Here is a 17,506-nt window from a genome sequence, read left to right as displayed (position 1 = left end):
CCCTCACCTATGTCCCCAAGGTAGTTACATCTTACATAATTATGGGAGAGTATCAAACGCAGGAAACTGACATTGGTACAGGGTATATGTAGAGTTCTGTGTCATTCTGTCGCATATGAAGATTCGGGTAACCATCACCGCAGTCAAGATAGAGATTCCATCAGCACAAAGACCTTCATGCTGTCCTTTTCCTGCTCTGCTGTTCCTGTTGCCTTTCTCTCTCTTCCACAGGTATTGATTAAGGAGTACTCTTAATAAACATCCTGTACTTCCATGCTAGTTGGTAAAAAGCTACGAACACAAGCTCCTGAGGGCCCCACTCCCCAAACTGCCTCCCTAGTTCCTTCCCTGGGATTTCCTGAACCTTTTTATGATCCAGTAACTAAACGAGTAATGTCCAGCCTAGCAGTCATGTTCTAGGATTCTGTCCTGGTGCTCAAGCCTGGTTCTTTCTGACTGCCCATGTAATACCTGTTACTCAATCTTTTAAATATGACCTTGGCCTATTGAAGCTATGAGGGTAGCAAAAATGTCTAAAGCAGCCTGGAGGAAGCTGCGGGGGTAGGATGGACAAGTAGAGAATGTTTGCCCCATCTGAGAGGGTCAAGGGCTACTTAGTTCCAGACAACTGTTTTAACAACGCCCAGCCTTGTCCAATTAGTCAAAGAAAAGTCAGAAATAAGAATTGTTTTTTGGGGCTTCCCTGGTGGTGTAGTGGTTGGGAGTCCGCCTGCCGATGCAGGGGACACGGGTTCATGCCCCGGTCCGGGAGGATCCCACATGCCGTGGAGCGGCTGGGCCCGTGAGCCATGGCCGCTGAGCCTGCGCATCCGGAGCCTGTGCTCCGCAACGGGAGAGGCCACAAAGGTGAGAGGCCCGTGTACCGCCAAAAAAAAAAAAAAGAATTGCTTTTTTGTTGTTAAATCCTTCAGATTTTAAATGATACCAACCAATTTGACTTTACAGAAATGCTGCCTGGGTGACAGAAAACATCTGGCCTAGGGTCATCAGCTGTGGGCTTTGTGATTCAAGCTCTGGTCCACATCACCCTCGGAGGCCAACTCCAGTAGGATGTTTGGTGGCTGGCTGGCTTTTCTAATTCCTGCCTGATCTGACATCTGGGGAAATGTGGAAACACTTCAGTTTATGCCCCAAGGCAGAAGACCAGGCTGGGGTCAAGAAGCTTAACTTAAAACCCATCTTGGATAGTCACTATGTCCAGTGAGGAATGTGACACTGACCCAGTCTGCACTAAAGCTATTGATCTCCTACTGAATAGCTTCATTCACTGCCCCTGGCAGTGGTCACATAGACAGCTCCGTAACTCAACTTTACATTGTTTTTCGAACTGCAAAACTGAGTAACCCAGAGCTTTGAAACTGAGCCAGATAATCTGATTTTAAATGAAGAAGAGCTCTCCAGATGCACCTGCTTACACATACTTTTCATATTGCACATTCATATCTGCACACTCCATTGACATACCTATTTTCTTAAGTTTTTCCTTTTAAGATGTACTCAAGTAATTTTTCTTTAAAAAAGAAATAAAGGTTTTAAGAGGCTTCAGCTATGTGTATTTTTCCAAGTTCTCAATCCAGATTTACAGAAATATATTTCTTGAAGACAACAGGACAAAGAAAACTCTAGAATTACTGGAAGAAGATGGGTCCGATAAATTCAAGATGAAAGCATAAAGAGAGTTCCGGGGGCTTATAGCCATTTATGTGCATCAAATTGTCTTTAAAACTTAAGTAGCTGCTGTGAAAAGCTACTTAAATGATGAAAGATTAATTCTCTTGACTAAAGGTATATTGCTTTTCTAATTTACCTTTTGGAGAGGAGGAGAATAATTTTAGATATGAAGACTACTGTTTTGGCAATGAGCAAACATTCCCTTTAAGAACAGGTTAGGGCCAAGCCCTGACAGAAAGCCTCCAGCAGTACCCAGCAGCCTGTCCATTGACTGGGGAAATTTTACCCATGATCCCCAGGCAATAGAGTGGTGCCCAAGGGTGTCTCCAGAATTCTTTCAAAACCACATACCTAATTCTTTCAGCCCTCTGCTTATTCTAAGGTCTTTCTATTACTAAAGGAAAAAACTTGAAACTCTTTAGCATGACATAAAAATGCCCTTGACCACCTGGCCCTGAACCCCTCGACCACTCTTATCTCTACTCGGATGAGGGAGCACTGTGGGACCTCTCATAAGGGCACTAATCCCAATCGTGAGGGCTCTGCCTCATGACCTAGTCACCCCTAAAGGCCCACGTCCTAATACCATTGTCTTGGGGATCTGAAAGGTCAATATCTGAATTTCGGGGGCACATAAGTATTCAGACCACAACAGCCCCCTTCCCAGGTACCCAAGTAGGCTCCTGGGCAATACAGAAACACTCTCTGTGCCTTCACATTCCTACGCTTTGTCTGCCTTGCTTCCTCTGCCAAAGAACACCCACTCTGTAATCTTTCCTTCCCACCTCAGTGATCAGTCTTCTCTAGTCATCATTAAAGACCCTATTCAAACTTTCCTTCTTTACTTTTCTTTGACCCATTTCAGAGCTATAATGATTTCTTCTTCATTTCTGCACGCTGACTATCTTACACTTAAATCCCTAAAAAAAAAAAAAAAAAAAGCCCCATAAAACAGGGACTTCCCTGGTGGTGCAGTGGTTGAGAGTCCGCCTGCCAATGCAGGGGACACGGGTTCGAGCCCTGGTCCGGGAAGATCCCACATGTCGCGGAGCAACTAAGCTGGTGCACCACAACTACGAAGCCTGCACTCTAGACCCCGCAAGCCACAACTACTGAGCCGCGAGCCAAAACTACTGCAGCCCATGTGCCTAGAGCCTGTGCTCTGCAACAAGAGAAGCCACCGCAACGAGAAGCCCGGGCACTGCAATGAAGACCCAACACAGCCAAAAATAAATAAATAAATAAATAAATTAATAAAACAAACAAAAAACACTTTTACCCAGGTTGTGTCGAATTTTTTTGTGGCGTCCTTGTGAATTGTCATCAGGCTTCCCACTTTAGTACTGGACATGGCGCGGGTAGGTATGGCAATCATTCCAATATCTCCTAACATCATCCCTCTGCTCTCAGGGCCTCCCAGCCTCCTGGCAAACCTGTGACATTGCACCATCCAGTAAATGCAACTGACTATCAACCACGGATACCAGGACCTGAAGCTAAGCAAGCCATTCAGGACAACTCACTCTGCTTACAGAATGACGGTTTTCCTGGCCATTGGAAGAGACCTGGGAGCAGTGCTGCAGGACCGAGTTATTCCTCTCTCCCCGCCCCTGCACAGGAACCATGGATGCCAGTGTCAGCACCTTTCTTGGCAGGGCAAAGTACTTCTTCCAGATTGTTCTTACCTAGTGGTGTGCTGGAGTCAGCTCTTACCAGTTCATGGGAGTGAGCTGGTAGTCACATTTTCAGGAATTGTGTGAGCTAGTTATTAAACACAGGCACTATTAGAAGTTAAGTTATATCAACTTAAAATTAAACAAATTATATTAAAAACAAATGTAATCAAGACTTAAAACCCATCACTTCGTAATTATTTCACTACATTTAATTACTCTCTATGATCTTGAGGTGATTTATGTCTGTTGCATTTGTCTGGTGGAAATACTATATAATGGGGACTGCTGTGCCTCTCTTCCCAATGCTACTTTTGGTCACCCTGGTAGCTTGAAATTGGCCATGGGGAGGAGTATTTACACCACAGAAGTCAGCAAATACTACAGTTCACTGCGTCCTTTCTCTCTCTTTCCCCACCACCAAGAGCAGTTGTTCAACATTTACCAGCATTCCACTGCAAATAGCCCTTGCCAATCTACCTTGACTGAACTCAGTTAACAGCCTGGAGTGGTCACCCTTTTCTAAACATCCTCCACAGTGTCCTATGGTGACGTCGCTGACCAGCCGCACAAGTCTTACAGGTTGGAGTGGAACAGGTTACTGGCAGCGTGGGCGGCAATGCTTAAAGGCCACCCTTCCAATCAGGCTGGTGAGCTGAGAGTGAAGGACTCATTTGCTCAAGACTGATCTCCCTACAAGCTGGCCTCCAAGACAAGGAGCTGGCTTCCTGCAAAGCTCTGCAGGAGTTCTTACCTGATGCTTAAGGCAATTAATTCTATTCAACATGAAGGCCTAGAGCTCAGACACTTGATCATGCCAGGAGAGAAGCTGGGGCTCCCTGCAACCACAAACACCAAGCCGGCAGGACTAGGCTGGAGCCAAGGTTCCCACAGATAGTTCTACTGTACTCTGGCTCCTGATCACACCAGGGGAGGAGCCAGTGCCTCGCTCATCAGGTGACTTAAAACTCCCACGGCCCAAGGGCTCTGCAAGACTGTTTATGTGCTGCCCCGGAATGTGAAAAGGCAATGCAGGAGTTGCACATCTGCTTCTACTGCCCTCTCCCCATGGACTTCTGCTCCAGCATTTGTGCTGAGATTGCTGCTTTTCCTTGTTTTATAAGACCTTCTCAGAGCAATTTAGACATATTTGACTTTATTTACCTGTTTCCTTTCATTTTCCTTGGAGGCAGGGACCTACTTCATTCATCTAAGAACATTTATGAAGCACCTACTATGTGCTATATACCGTGGTAGGCTCTGTACACAGTGATGGATAAAGCAGACCTGGTGAGAAGTCAATAAGTCATGAATTAATGTTAACTCTACCAGGTGACGAAAGCTGGCTACAACGCACTGATTCTTTTTTGTACCCTCATCTGCTTTTTCCATACTTGGGTTTAGCTAGCCCTTTCTAATTTTATATATATACCATCAGAACTTTCTCTTAACTGGCCTCTCCGCCTTTAATTCTCTACCTTCTTATTTATTTTAGAAACTGAAGTGAGAATCCTTCCCTAACAGGAAACTGTTACTTGACTTTTCCACAGTTCCTATCCTCAGCTGTCTCTTCAATCAAATGAAAACATAATAAGGCAATCAGCTCTGGTACCACAGGCAGACAGATCCCCTTACTGCCCTCAGGATATCACGCACTCATTCTACAGCTGCATCTTCCTTACTGACAATTTCGCACGTAAAACACCTGCGTCTCCAGCAGCCCACTTCCTTTTCCTCCTAAGCTCTACTTAAGATCCATTTCATTAAGGGAACTTTAAACCGCTCACCCTACTTAGTCTGCATTCCCTCTAGGCACACCAACAATCCCTCTACACTGGATCCATAGCTTTCTTTCTCATTTTTTCACTCATTCCCATTGGAAATTAAACAAATACACAATGAAACATATTAAGAAAAATAAATCAGAGCAAAGGAAACACAAGATCTAAGGAACAAGATAATTTCAGGGAAAATTCCATACAGTAATAATGCCATAGGGCCCTGAATAATAAGTTGGATTCTCAGCTCTTGTCTTCCTGGTGGCCAAAGCAGAGCAGAAAGCACCGTTGTGAGATTTACAGGGGCCATAAGATAAACACGCACCAGATTCCGAGTACAAGCAGTTTTTACTATAGCATTCAGCATTTCTCCAATGGGTAATAATAAAAGGGAACAGTGTGTTCTACCTCATTGCTAAGATTACAGTAAATCATTTCATAGGCCTGCTTCTTATAAAATGAAGATCAGCTAAAGCAATTCCCCAGCACAGGTAGTAAGATAAGAGAGTAGGCACTACCAAGTGGCTAATGGATCATCTTGGCTTCTATGTAATCTTTTTTTTTTTTTTTTTAGAATTACTGCAGGAAGCTTCATTAAACCAGAATTTAGCATCATTTTTTTTAGTATTTATTTTGGGCCTTAGATTGTAATTTTCTAGGGAAAGGTGTCATGAAAATATTCTATGTTGGTGGGTTCACAAAGTCAAAATTATCATTATAATAATACTAAACTACTGTTTGTCTCTTTCATGAGTGCACTGTGGAGTCTTCCAGAGGCTACCTGATATGTGATGATATCATCGCTCTAATGGCTATGTGTTGGTTTAAATATTTCTCGGATTTTATTTCTTACACAGTAAATATCAATAAAACCCCATAAACAAAAGTTCTTAGGCGTCCAGTAATCTGGAGGAATATATAATAGGGTCGGGAGACACAAAGCTCTGGGAACTGCCGTTCTACTACGTAGGTTACCAAGTAAGAAAAGAAAGGTGTTTATAAAGTTACAGTGTGTGTGCTCTAGGACCTACTGTTACTAAAGTGATCATTCTAAAGCAGGGGTCCCCAACCCCCGGGCCACGGACCGGTAGCAGTCTGCAGCCTCTTAGGAACCGGGCCACACAGCAGGAGGTGAGCTGTGGGTGAGCCAGCGAAGCTTCGTCTGCCGCTCGCCATCGCTCACGTTACCGCCCGAGCCATCCTTCCCTCAGCCCCCCACTACCCCCCACCCCCTGTCCGTGGAAAAATTGTCTTCCACGAAACCAGTTCCTGGCACCAAAAAGGTTGGGGACCGCTGCTCTAAAGGGAATCCATCACTGGCATTGCTACCTCAGTGGCTTGGGGGAAAACTTGAGCTTTATCTGATAGCACTGGTCATGACATTATTTTAATAATATATGCAATGTTAGTCTTTATATTTTAGAAAAGATGAAAGGAAGGCATGTGAGAGATGCGCTACAAGAAATGATGACAAGGTTTAGGGTTATTTAACCCAAAACTGTGATTCCCAAACTAAGAATGGCATTAACCTGTACGGGAATGAGAGTGAGCGTGGGGACTGGAGTTATCTGGATCCAAGAATCCACGTCACCTCCAAGGACTGCCTCATATTCCAATAAATAACGTGGAGATGTGAGGGCTGCAGAAATGGACACTAAATGGGGATCACATTGGAAAAGTCTGGGAAGTTATGATCTAGAAGGAAAGAAAGCTAAAGTGATCGAATATAAATAGATGTAAGATATTTTCATGGCAAGATGCTGACGAAAGGTTGACAAAATTCTGACAATGGAAAAATGTTTATCATTCATGAAGAGAAATTTAGGCTAGAGACATAGGAAAGTTCCCCAACAGCAAAGGGTTTTAAATAGAAACATGTAGTTTGGGGACTGCAAGGTTTTTTTCGTTTGTTTGTTTTTCTAAGGACGAGCCAGGTACAATCTGGGTGGTGGCTGGGAGAAGGAAAGCTGGCCTAGAGAAATGACCCCTTGGTCTAGGATTCTCTATTGCCTGGTGCCCTTCTCAACCCTGAATTTCAAAACTCTCCTTCAGAAACCAGCGGGTGAATTCCCAATTAAGAAAATCTGTCACTATTTCAGAGCCTCAAGAACGGTTATGAGCCTACTCGATTCAGAAGAGGAAGGAAGGTTTGGATCAAGGCTCTGAAATCACCTTCTCTTTCCAGCAAAGGGAATTCCCCCACAAGTGGAAAACGTGTATGACTTTCCTCAGGGCCTCACTTTAAATTCTAGGCCCAGGCATGACATTCCAGCACGTCACCTTCAGAAATACCCTTGGCAGGGATGCTCCTTTTGGGGCCCTTTAAGCACAGGTGACCTCCTTAGGAGGTAGCTCTACCAAGGTAAAGTCCAGGATCCAATCAGGGAAGAAAGATTGAAGTAAGAGTGCCTCAGACTTCTTCAGCTGCCCAGTGCTCAGCACCTTGAATATAGGCAGGGCCACATACATAACTCAATATATATCCATAGAGATACAGAATGTTCACCAAATCAGCTGAATGTGTTTGTTTATGCAAAAATAGTTATTTTGACATCAATACTGATATATAAGAGCTTCTAAGAGACAGCTTCCCTTGCTTAACCCTGTTTCCTAGGGAAAATAAAGATTGTCATACTGAGTTCAGTCAGACAAAGAAAGACAAACATCATATGATATCACTTACATGTAGCATCTAAAAACATGGTACAGGGCTTCCCTGGTGGCGCAGTGGTTGAGAGTCCGCCTGCCAATGCAGGGGACACGGGTTCGTGCCCCGGTCCGGGAAGATCCCACATGCCGCGGAGCGGCTGGGCCCGTGAGCCATGGCCGCTGAGCCTGCGCGTCCGGAGCCTGTGCTCCGCAACGGGAGAGGCCACAACGGTGAGAGGCCCGTGTACCGCAAAAAAGAAATTAAAATAAAATAAAATGAAAGATTAAAAAATGGTACAAATGAACTTATTTACAAAACAGAAGTAGAGTCACAGATGTAGAAAACGAACGTATGGTTACCAAGGGGGAAAGGGGAGGGGAAGAGGGTTGGGATTGACGTATACATACTACTATATATAAAACAGGTAACTAATAAGAACCTACTGTATAGCACAGGGAACTCCACTCAATACTCTGTAATGAGCTATATGGGAAAAGAGTCTAAAAAAGAGTAGATGTATGTATATGTATAACTGATTCACTTTGCTGTACAGCAGAAACTAACACAACATTGTAAATCAACTATACTCCAATAAAAAATAATAAAAAAGCAAAATAAAACAAAAACCAAAACTGTATCAACGCATTAAATATTTACTAAAGCTTACTTTAAAAGCACATTGCTAGACGCTATGTAGACTGATATGTACCTGACACTACGCACTTGCAACCAAGGAAATAACATGGAATCACACAGCTGAAAATGTAGGTCCAGTACTCATTTCTATAAACTTCTATACATACAGTATCTACTGTTTTGTAACAATAAACAATGTTTGCAAAATTAACTAGCATTTTCATAATAATGATGTCCTCATTATTCTTTGCTTCTAAACTATGAGCTTAGAGTAGAAATTTAAGGTTAGAAGCCAGATTTTCCACTTGGAAACTGCTTGGCCTTCATGGAGAATCTTGGAAATCATTTCTTTTGGATTGCTGGCTTCCAGAGGGCAACTACTGCTCTTTTCTAACTAACCAGACTAAGCAATCTCTCTACCAATTCATCCACCTTGCGTTGCTTCAAATTATTTGGTTAACAGAAGTTTTCTGAAGTTTTACAAATCTACAGGTAAGGATGTCAAGGGATATTTTCAGTTCAATTAGAGACTTGGTTTAACAACCTGAAATAAACTGCAGTAAAATACCTTTTTTTAATTTTCACTGATTTCAATGAATTTTGGCAAAGGAGTGAGGATAAATGTTTTCAAAGACATAACAACTAAACGCTATATCTTTAAAAAGAAAACATGGGGAGCTGGATAATGTATTCACTTGCTGAGTATGACCTGAGGGACTGAGGGAAGAATCCCCTGGGTCACCAAGATGTCCATACCAGCTGGTGCTGGAGAACAGAAATTGTACCGTTAGAGATTTATTCATCTGGATGAATCATGGCCCCCTACTAAAACGCATATACCCCTGAGGAAGCTGTCACATTCAGAATACTCAGCTGGTCAAACACCTCAGCATAAATTATTTTAGGATTTTCCCATGGGCCATCAGTTTGGGGCACATGTAAATAGGTTTTGAGATGGAAGAGAAAAAGGCCAAAGTCTGGAGCTCTTTTGGGAGGGCAGGCCTGTTAGGGATGGGAGAGGGATGTCCTGGTGACAGGGACAGTGGGAGGGTGTAGGATGGGCATGGGGTGGATAGGAGACAAGAAAGAGGGAGTCTCAAAGAGAGCTGTGGAGGATTCCGATGCTGAAAACAACCTTGCCAACTGCACGTTCTCCCTAGAGAGCACATCTGAGATTTAGTGCAGCAGTCTTGACATGATTTTCCCATCTGGGGGAAGATGGCGGACACTGGGGGATAGTGGGAAATCACAGTTCTCAAGTCCCATCATCCCTCCCTTCAGCTGCACCTATAAGAACCTCTAACTTGTGATGAAAGTGAAACAATTCAGAAGCCAAAGATCCTACCCACTGGTGCTGAAGGAGAAAACTAGCCTGGGAAATGACAGAACAAGGTCCACGAGAGCCATTTGCCTCCAATGGGGTCAAAAGTTCACTCCTGACTGGAGTTGCTGCCGCTCCTTTGACCTAACGCAGAAGGTCTGCCCCATTTCTGGGCACCCTAAGCGCTGTCAATAGCCTGCACAGCTCCCACCGAAAACCTCTGACAATATTACAGCTGTTTCCTTGCCTGCCAATTCCCTTAAACTTGCAGGGTTCCCTGCATTCTTTTAAATAAGGGTTGGAAGCCATAGCTAATGTAGATGATTCAGCTCAAGTGTTTTTCATTTTGATTGCAGAACTGTACATTTGCCTAATGTGGAATGCTTCCACACAGAGTTCCCTTTTAGAGACTGTGAGGTGGGTGGCCAACAGGGAGTTCTCTTCTGCTCAGATTTTACTGTGCTAAACTGAAAAACACGTTGCTAGGCTTACAGCAGAGAAATCAACCGTAGTCCCGGCAAAACACACACAGCTGTATAAAGAAATCCAATAGGGAAGGCAAGGACTCATTTCACTCCCATTCTCCCTGTGAACAGCCTGGTCAGTTCTAGGCATACATACTGGGTTTCTGATCCTAGAAACCCATGAGATGTCCACTGGTTAGAATGTCAATGCATGTACTTATTGTTATGAGTAACAGTGTTTCTTAATATCAAGATAACCTATTTTTAATGCTGGTTTATAGTTACATTTCCCACAACAGAATTTAAGTAGCAAAAACCCAGGGGTAATTGGTTCTAGGAGAAAACTTTTTGGCATTCTGCGGTTGGTTTGCAATCTGAATATGTGGCAGAATCTGATGCTGTGTGGTTGCTTTCAGGGGGACAGTAGTTCTCAAATACTGAATTTGTGTTTCCACTTCCCTGATCACATCTCTATCATGCTGCCAACACAGCAGTCCTCCCCACACTAAAAGTCAATACGCAAAGGAAGGAAGAAAACAAAAAAGCATCGTGTTTAGTAGCTGAGTAGAAAACTCTAGTCTTAAAAACTTTCCTCACAGAAACACGTCTCTTTCCTTTCTGATTTTAATCTTTAGCCTCTTTAAATGGTTACAGATAGACTCTTCGGGGATCCTTTTTATTATTTTGAAGCATTATGTGTTAAAGTAGAAGTTGTCTGTAGCTTATTACTTTAAGTGCTTGGCTGTGTGTTCAGAACAGAAAAGCATCTATGGACTGGCCAGCTGTATTTGAAGGCGGAGGGCGACTGTTCCTCATTATACTCACTTTCTCATTTTGTGTCTCCCTCACCCTTTTCAGGGAAACTAGGATGATGCCAGGCATGCAGCACGCTCCCAATAAACATTGACAAATGAATGAATGAAATAACTGGTTAATGTTGCCATTCCCTTCCCCAACTTCCCACTGACCTCATGCTGACCCCTAGGGGCCCAGAGCCATTCGTGTGTTTTCCCCTCCAGCTGGCCTTCTCCAGCTCTGAATTTCTCACCACCATCCCTCTCCACCTGAACTTAATGGTCTTGGGTTTCACTGCATCTTGCCAAGTATTGGTACCAAATCTGATGATTTGCTATGTTTAGATTACAATTTTGAGACTTGTTACTTATTCTAGGAATAATCACTCAAAGGAATCATCTCCACCTTAAATTACACCTCATGCATGGGTAGACTCTCAGTCCTCTCACATGTAGCACAAATGATCTTTAAATATTCAGGATGCACTGAAAGAGCCAAGTTAATACAAAAAAAAAACCCATAAGTACATATATATATATATATACACACATATATATGTACGTATACGTGTACACAGATAAAGAGAGAGGCGGGGAGACTATGGACCATTTTTTTAAAAAGCTGATGCAATAATTGATAGTTCAGAATTTTTACACTTAAAAGGTAAAGCTCTAAACGGAGATACATTTTTCTCTCTTCTCACAAAACTAAAATATTGGGTTGGCCAAAAAGTGTGTTCGGGTTTTTCCGTAAGATGTAACAGAAAAACCCAAACACGCTTTTTGGCCAACCCAATACTATGAAAACAACAAGAACAGATGATTCAACTCAGAGAAGAAAGGGAAAGCAAAGGGAAACACTTATAGAATTTTCTTCGTCTCAGTCAAGGGACTGCAGAATACCGAATAAATGTAGTTAATTGAAGTCTAAAGCCAATGGAACAATAATCCCAAAGCTAACAGTGAATTCATTTCTGAGCGTTTTCAGAGGACAAAAATAGGAGATATCCCAATATTCAAATAAGTTAAAAGGGTAGATTCTTAACCTATACCTTTAACTTCAATCCCCAGCAACATTCTAGAATGAATTGTTAGTTTCTAAGTATCCAGAAAGGAAACCATGGGTCACTTGGAACCAGCATGGATTCACTAAGAACAAATCATTATAGGAAATGTACTTCATTTCCTTTCAGAAGGATTATCTGACTGTTGTTTAGGAGAGTGTTGTTCATCAAATGTTTCAGTGAGACAAGGGACACAGTCTCTCATGATATGTTGTGAGTAAAATCTATTACTGTGGCCTGAAAATTATAAAGATAAGTGAATTCATTGATGGTTAAACAAATAACCCAAGAAGTGAATTGCAGAATTCTGAACAGCTTGGGTCATGACCTTCATGGGTAGGTGGCAAGGTTTTGCATTTGGTTTTGCTATAAAGGCTTCGGTGGAAGAACCCCCAAAAGTGGGGAGCATGCATATGGATTTATCAAGTCCTGAAAGAAAATTGGTAATTCTGTTCTGGAGGAAAAAAGAAGGACAGGGTTTCCAACCTACCAGATCTCTATTAGATTCAACTAATGGACTAAAATGAACTAAAATTCTCCAAAATTCATTTGGAGAAAAGGTAAAGTACCAAGTTTGAATTTGAAATTCTCTTGCAAAAGTACAGGGCACTCCTTATCAGCCTGCATCATTGCCTGACCTCCAGCTGGCAAAGCCTGTGCTCTTACAGAAGTTTCTCTCACTCCCCAGAAGCTGCATCAGTAGGATCAGACTCAAGGTATCATTTTGATTTTGGAAACTAGATTCAAAGCAGACAGCAAATTAACACAATTTTAAACAATACACACTTTAACACTGAAAATCTTAGTCTCTCTGATTCAGTCCTCTCTGGCAAAGGCAGATATCCAGGCAAGGAGAAAAAGACAAGTTCATTCACTTCTCAGAAGACTGGCCCTGAACTAATGGGTTACCCTTCTGGGAGATTATAACTCACAGTAAGGGGTAGACACATAACCACAAGGTATGGTGGAGATGGAGGTGGGGTAGGGTGGGGAGAAGAGGTGATGGTGGACAGGGAACATGGTCCAGCCCCAGGGGGAGGCATGTGGCCCCATTTGTCTAAGCATCTCATCTTGTTCTTTAGTTAGTTGTGGTCTTCCTGTGCCAGGGAAAGGGTTTGTGAGAAGAACAAGTCTCTATTTCTTAAAAAAAAAAAAAAAAACCTAACAGCAGCAAAGGATAACCCCCGAAGTTCACATTCCCAAATAAAAAGAGAAGGAAGCAAAACCTTTGCCACTAAACAGGAAGACCAGGCAGTTGTGTTTGCACAAGTTTCCCAGGGAGGAAGGAGGAGGGGTTTAGACTAGTGATAAGATCATAGCTTCCAGCAGCTGAGTGACTTTCCCTGACCCTCTGGTCTTGGGAGTTCTGGACCAGAATTCGGATCCCTTCTGGCTTTGACAAGAGAGAAACAAAATAAAACCAAAAACAGAAAGGGGGAAAGAAAATGAAAACTTTCCCAAGTTACTGATCTCCTTTTTCCCTCATTCCTTCTGTCTTTAGTCCATCCATCCTCCTGTGATGGTGCTCTATTTGGAGGAGAAGGAAACCATTTTAATAAGATCCCTAAATATTCCAGTTTCTGCAGCCTCCCAGCCTTAGACCATGCTCAGAAAAGCATGACGCCTTCATGGGGTTTGTTTCTTGCGTTGTCTTGTTCTCATTCAATTGTTTTGAAATGATACACGTTTTCCAGTGTATTCCGAATAAAAGCAATCCTGTTTTAAAATGCTTACTGCCAAATTTACAAACATCTTGATAAGAAAAAAGAAGCCCATGTGGAGTTAATTTATCCAGGGAGCCCATTTTTTTAGTGTGCTATCACTTTTGGGTTCAGTATTAGAAATGTTGTCCCTCAGGTATCAGACAGCAACTCAATATTTTGACCCTCTTCCCTTTCCCCTTTCCATGTTATTTATAAACTATTTCTCCAACAAACTTATCTGAGATGCCCAGTGCCACATGTTGGGCTCTATTTAGTCATACATTTTGCACCTTCATCCAGCTTTGGCTGGAATCCCAGCCCTCTGGCTCAGATGTACTTCATGGCCTGGTAAGAAGGGCCCTTTGAGGTCAGCAGAGCCCTGGTGAGGAGGGGTGAAGACCTGTGACTCCGGAGAGACACACCACAGGCACGGATGGCCTGAGGGATAACTCTGCTCTTTGATTTTGATTTCCATAATGCGTGAGTATCACCTGTACACAATACAGCAACTAAACCCAAACGTTGGTGAAGTAAGAGAAGTAGGCTTTGCAGAGTAAACGTCTCTCCTAAAAGCATAGTGACGCGTCCTTAATGTTCATCCTTTAGAGCCCTGAGTCCAGCTGTCCTAGTTTTGTCATTGAGCCAATCAAAAAGTTAAACCCATTTCTTAGGAAATAAGCTTTCTGTTGCTATAAAGCCCAATACTGCTGGATGCGGCCACTTTAGCTGAAAGGTACACCTGATTATCAAAAAGCTTCCTGCCCCCCAAAGCACGCACATCTTCTTTTCTTCTAAACATTTTTGCTGAAAAATTCTAAAGTTGGGAGGAAGAGAAATAGGAGGCAGGGTGGATTGGGAGGTGAGGCAATTGGGGTCAGAGGAAGAGGAAGAAAGGAAAACATTACCAATATCCCACCAAACCATATGACTTCTGGGTTCTCTTTCTCTAGTTTTATAAGACCTTATGTCTATTGAGCGCTTATGTGCTAGATAGGTTTTCAGTTCTTTACATGTATTAACTTATTTAATGCTCACGATAACCCTGTATTCTAGGCAGTATTATTATCCTCTCTTACATGAGGGAACTGAGGCACAGAGAGGCGAAGTAACTTCCCTGAGGTCACACAACATGTGGTAGAGGGAGGATTCAAATCCACTCTGTTCTCTGCACCACTCTCTGCTTGATGGGTTCTTTGTTACGCAGCCTCTGTGGCACCGGGCAGGTCAGCACCGCGAGCACAGAGAGAGAGAGCATCCTCTCTCCTTCAACCTCATTAACCACCTTCCATCTTTCTTTCAAGTTTGTTATAGGGATTACATTTGTACATTTATTTAGTATTTTATTCATCAAAAAATAAAGACATGGTTTTTCCCTGAAATCCTGAAACTTCAAAGGGTCAAAACTTGGGGAATAAAGTTTTTTATTTTTAAATTTTGATTTCAAATAAGCAAGCTATGAGAACAGTAACAAACTAAAAAAGGTGCAGCATGAGTCCAGGAGGGTGCGTTGGCATCAGTGCTCAGCTGTAGGAGGGAAGCATAGAAAGTCATATGGAACGTTCCAGGGGTGGGGTTTGGACGATGACCCACTGCCTGGAGCTCAGCCTCCAGCTGTCTAGACAGATGTGCCCTCCACCAGAAAACCTGAACTCACAATAAAATACAATTCAATTACAAATGAGATGTCGTTATTTACAGAGACCTATTTGTTTTATAAAAGGCTTAACCTCCAATCCCTTTAACTATGCCAGTTTAGCGTGTGTTTGTAGGCTACATATGAACTAGAAAAACCACAAAGGAGAAAAGCAGATCCGAGGAAGCCTCTAGTTGAGCAGGGACGGCAAGGCATCGTTCTTGCGAGCTGGTGGAAAAACAGATTCAACCGATGGCTACTTAATTTTAATCAACACGATTTCCGTTTAACTATTCAGGTGCTTCAACTACAGCATAAATGAAGGTACAGCTCATACAGTTGGAAAGACCCTGAGGAATCGTGCAGATGAGCCCGCTCAACTGATTATATGGAATATAATCCTGGTTTTACAAGGCTCATTTTACTCACCTGGCCAAAGCAACGAAGTTTTAAAATGGCAGGAGGGTAGGGAACTGGGATCAGATCCTAAGTACTGTTCTTTCCATACTATGCTGTTCACACACAGAGCAAAGGGTGGGTTTGTGACTCATACCAATTCTCTTATCTACACAGAGCTGTATTTTATATCATTACAGGGGAAAAGGCAGTTCAGGCGTGTGTGTGTGTGTGTGTGTGTACACATATTCCAGTTAAGACGTTAAATAGATTGCATGACAGTATTCCAGTCATAAGGATATACAATGGTAAGAAAAATAAGCCAAGTGAAACCTATTGTTTATGTTCCTTAAGAAAAAAATTAATAAAAAATCACTCACCAATATATTGACAATCAAGGATGAAAGAAGAGTGAAAAACCACCACAAAAAGGGTACATTCATGCTGATATAGCAATCATGCAGGATCCTGTGGGAGATGGATGGAGACGCACACATACACATGCACAGAGTTTATATCAGTGTCTGGCCTCTGAGTTCTGCTCTGCTGGTTAATACAGGGAACTATTTAGTTTCACCAAAGCTTGCAGGGGTATTTGGCATCTGCCCTGTGATATCCAGTCTCAAATTTCCAACAGTTTTGTGGCTTTTGCTGTCCTCATCTCCTACCCAGACTCACCCACCTGCCAAATTCCTTTCCTAAATAATTCTAGATGCAAGAGTATTAACATGAGGAACTGAGGATTGTGCAGAGATACACTGATTATTAAACATGCATTAAAGAAAAGAATGATTTTACTATGAACATAGTACCATGAGATTTAATATCATTTACCGTGAAAGTTATTATTTCTGTATTACTAAGTAGAGGACCAAGCAATCACTGCGTAGCGGTAGCGAGCACATTAAAGGAACACATGGGCGCTCACCAGCAGCCTGACCGGGGCTCTAGTTCGAGCTTTTCCCCTTGCTGCGTGACATACCACAACCCCCTCAAACTCTCTTAACCTCAGTGCCTCCGGGGTAAATAGGACGACTGCATATACCTCACAGGGTCTTGGAGGGATGCAAGGTGAGCACAACTGCCTAAGTGTCCCTTACACTTAATGCTGAGTTCACGTCTGCCCCTTTAATCTGGTGACTAGAAGTTTCTAAAGTGTAAGGATTTAAAAAAAAATACCCTTTCATTTTTTGCAAAATTAAAAAAATCCAAAGGTTTGGGGAGGTAGGGAGGAACCAACTTTGTCTGCAAGACGTGGAATCTGGGTAAATGATAGAAGAAAAGGGGGACAAGGAAGCAAAAATATCCCAAGGATAATCTGTTGCAGGTAGATTTCTGAAACCTGGGCGGGGGGGGGGGGGGCGGGGAACCCATAAAGAGATGCCAGGATCTTTATAAAGCTCTGCTCTAAATGTAAGTCATGTGCAAACAGTGTCCCATTAGCTTGAGGCTATCCTAATGATTCCTCTCATAGCTGTGGTCTGTGTGTATCTCCTTGGGGACTTGCCAGCTCAGACTGGCCAACTCCTGGCGGCTCCCATTTAAACATTTGCTGCTTGTCGGCACCTCCACTAGAGGGCAGCAGGTGGAAGGGAGAGGACGTCCAAATGGATCAGTGTCAGCACTTGGCAAGAGCAGCTGTCAAGGTGGGGTGCCGAGTAATGGGGGCTGCAAGGGGGCAAGTCAACTGAGTGGAAAAGAT

The 17,506-nt window shown here is 42.8% G+C and overlaps 1 protein-coding gene across 4 annotated transcripts in view; it reads right to left on the bottom strand.

Annotated features, from left to right (window-relative positions):
* The window catches only part of GHR (growth hormone receptor), a 272,691-nt gene that overhangs the window by 117,874 nt on the left and 137,311 nt on the right, over positions 1-17,506 (bottom strand). The gene's annotated exons all lie outside the window — the stretch shown is intronic.

This window comes from Pseudorca crassidens, chromosome 3 (genome assembly GCF_039906515.1).
Source record: "Pseudorca crassidens isolate mPseCra1 chromosome 3, mPseCra1.hap1, whole genome shotgun sequence".
Lineage (NCBI taxonomy): Eukaryota > Metazoa > Chordata > Mammalia > Artiodactyla > Delphinidae > Pseudorca > Pseudorca crassidens.
The sequence above is the reverse complement of the archived record's forward strand: the minus strand, read 5'-3'. Positions and strand labels throughout refer to the sequence as shown.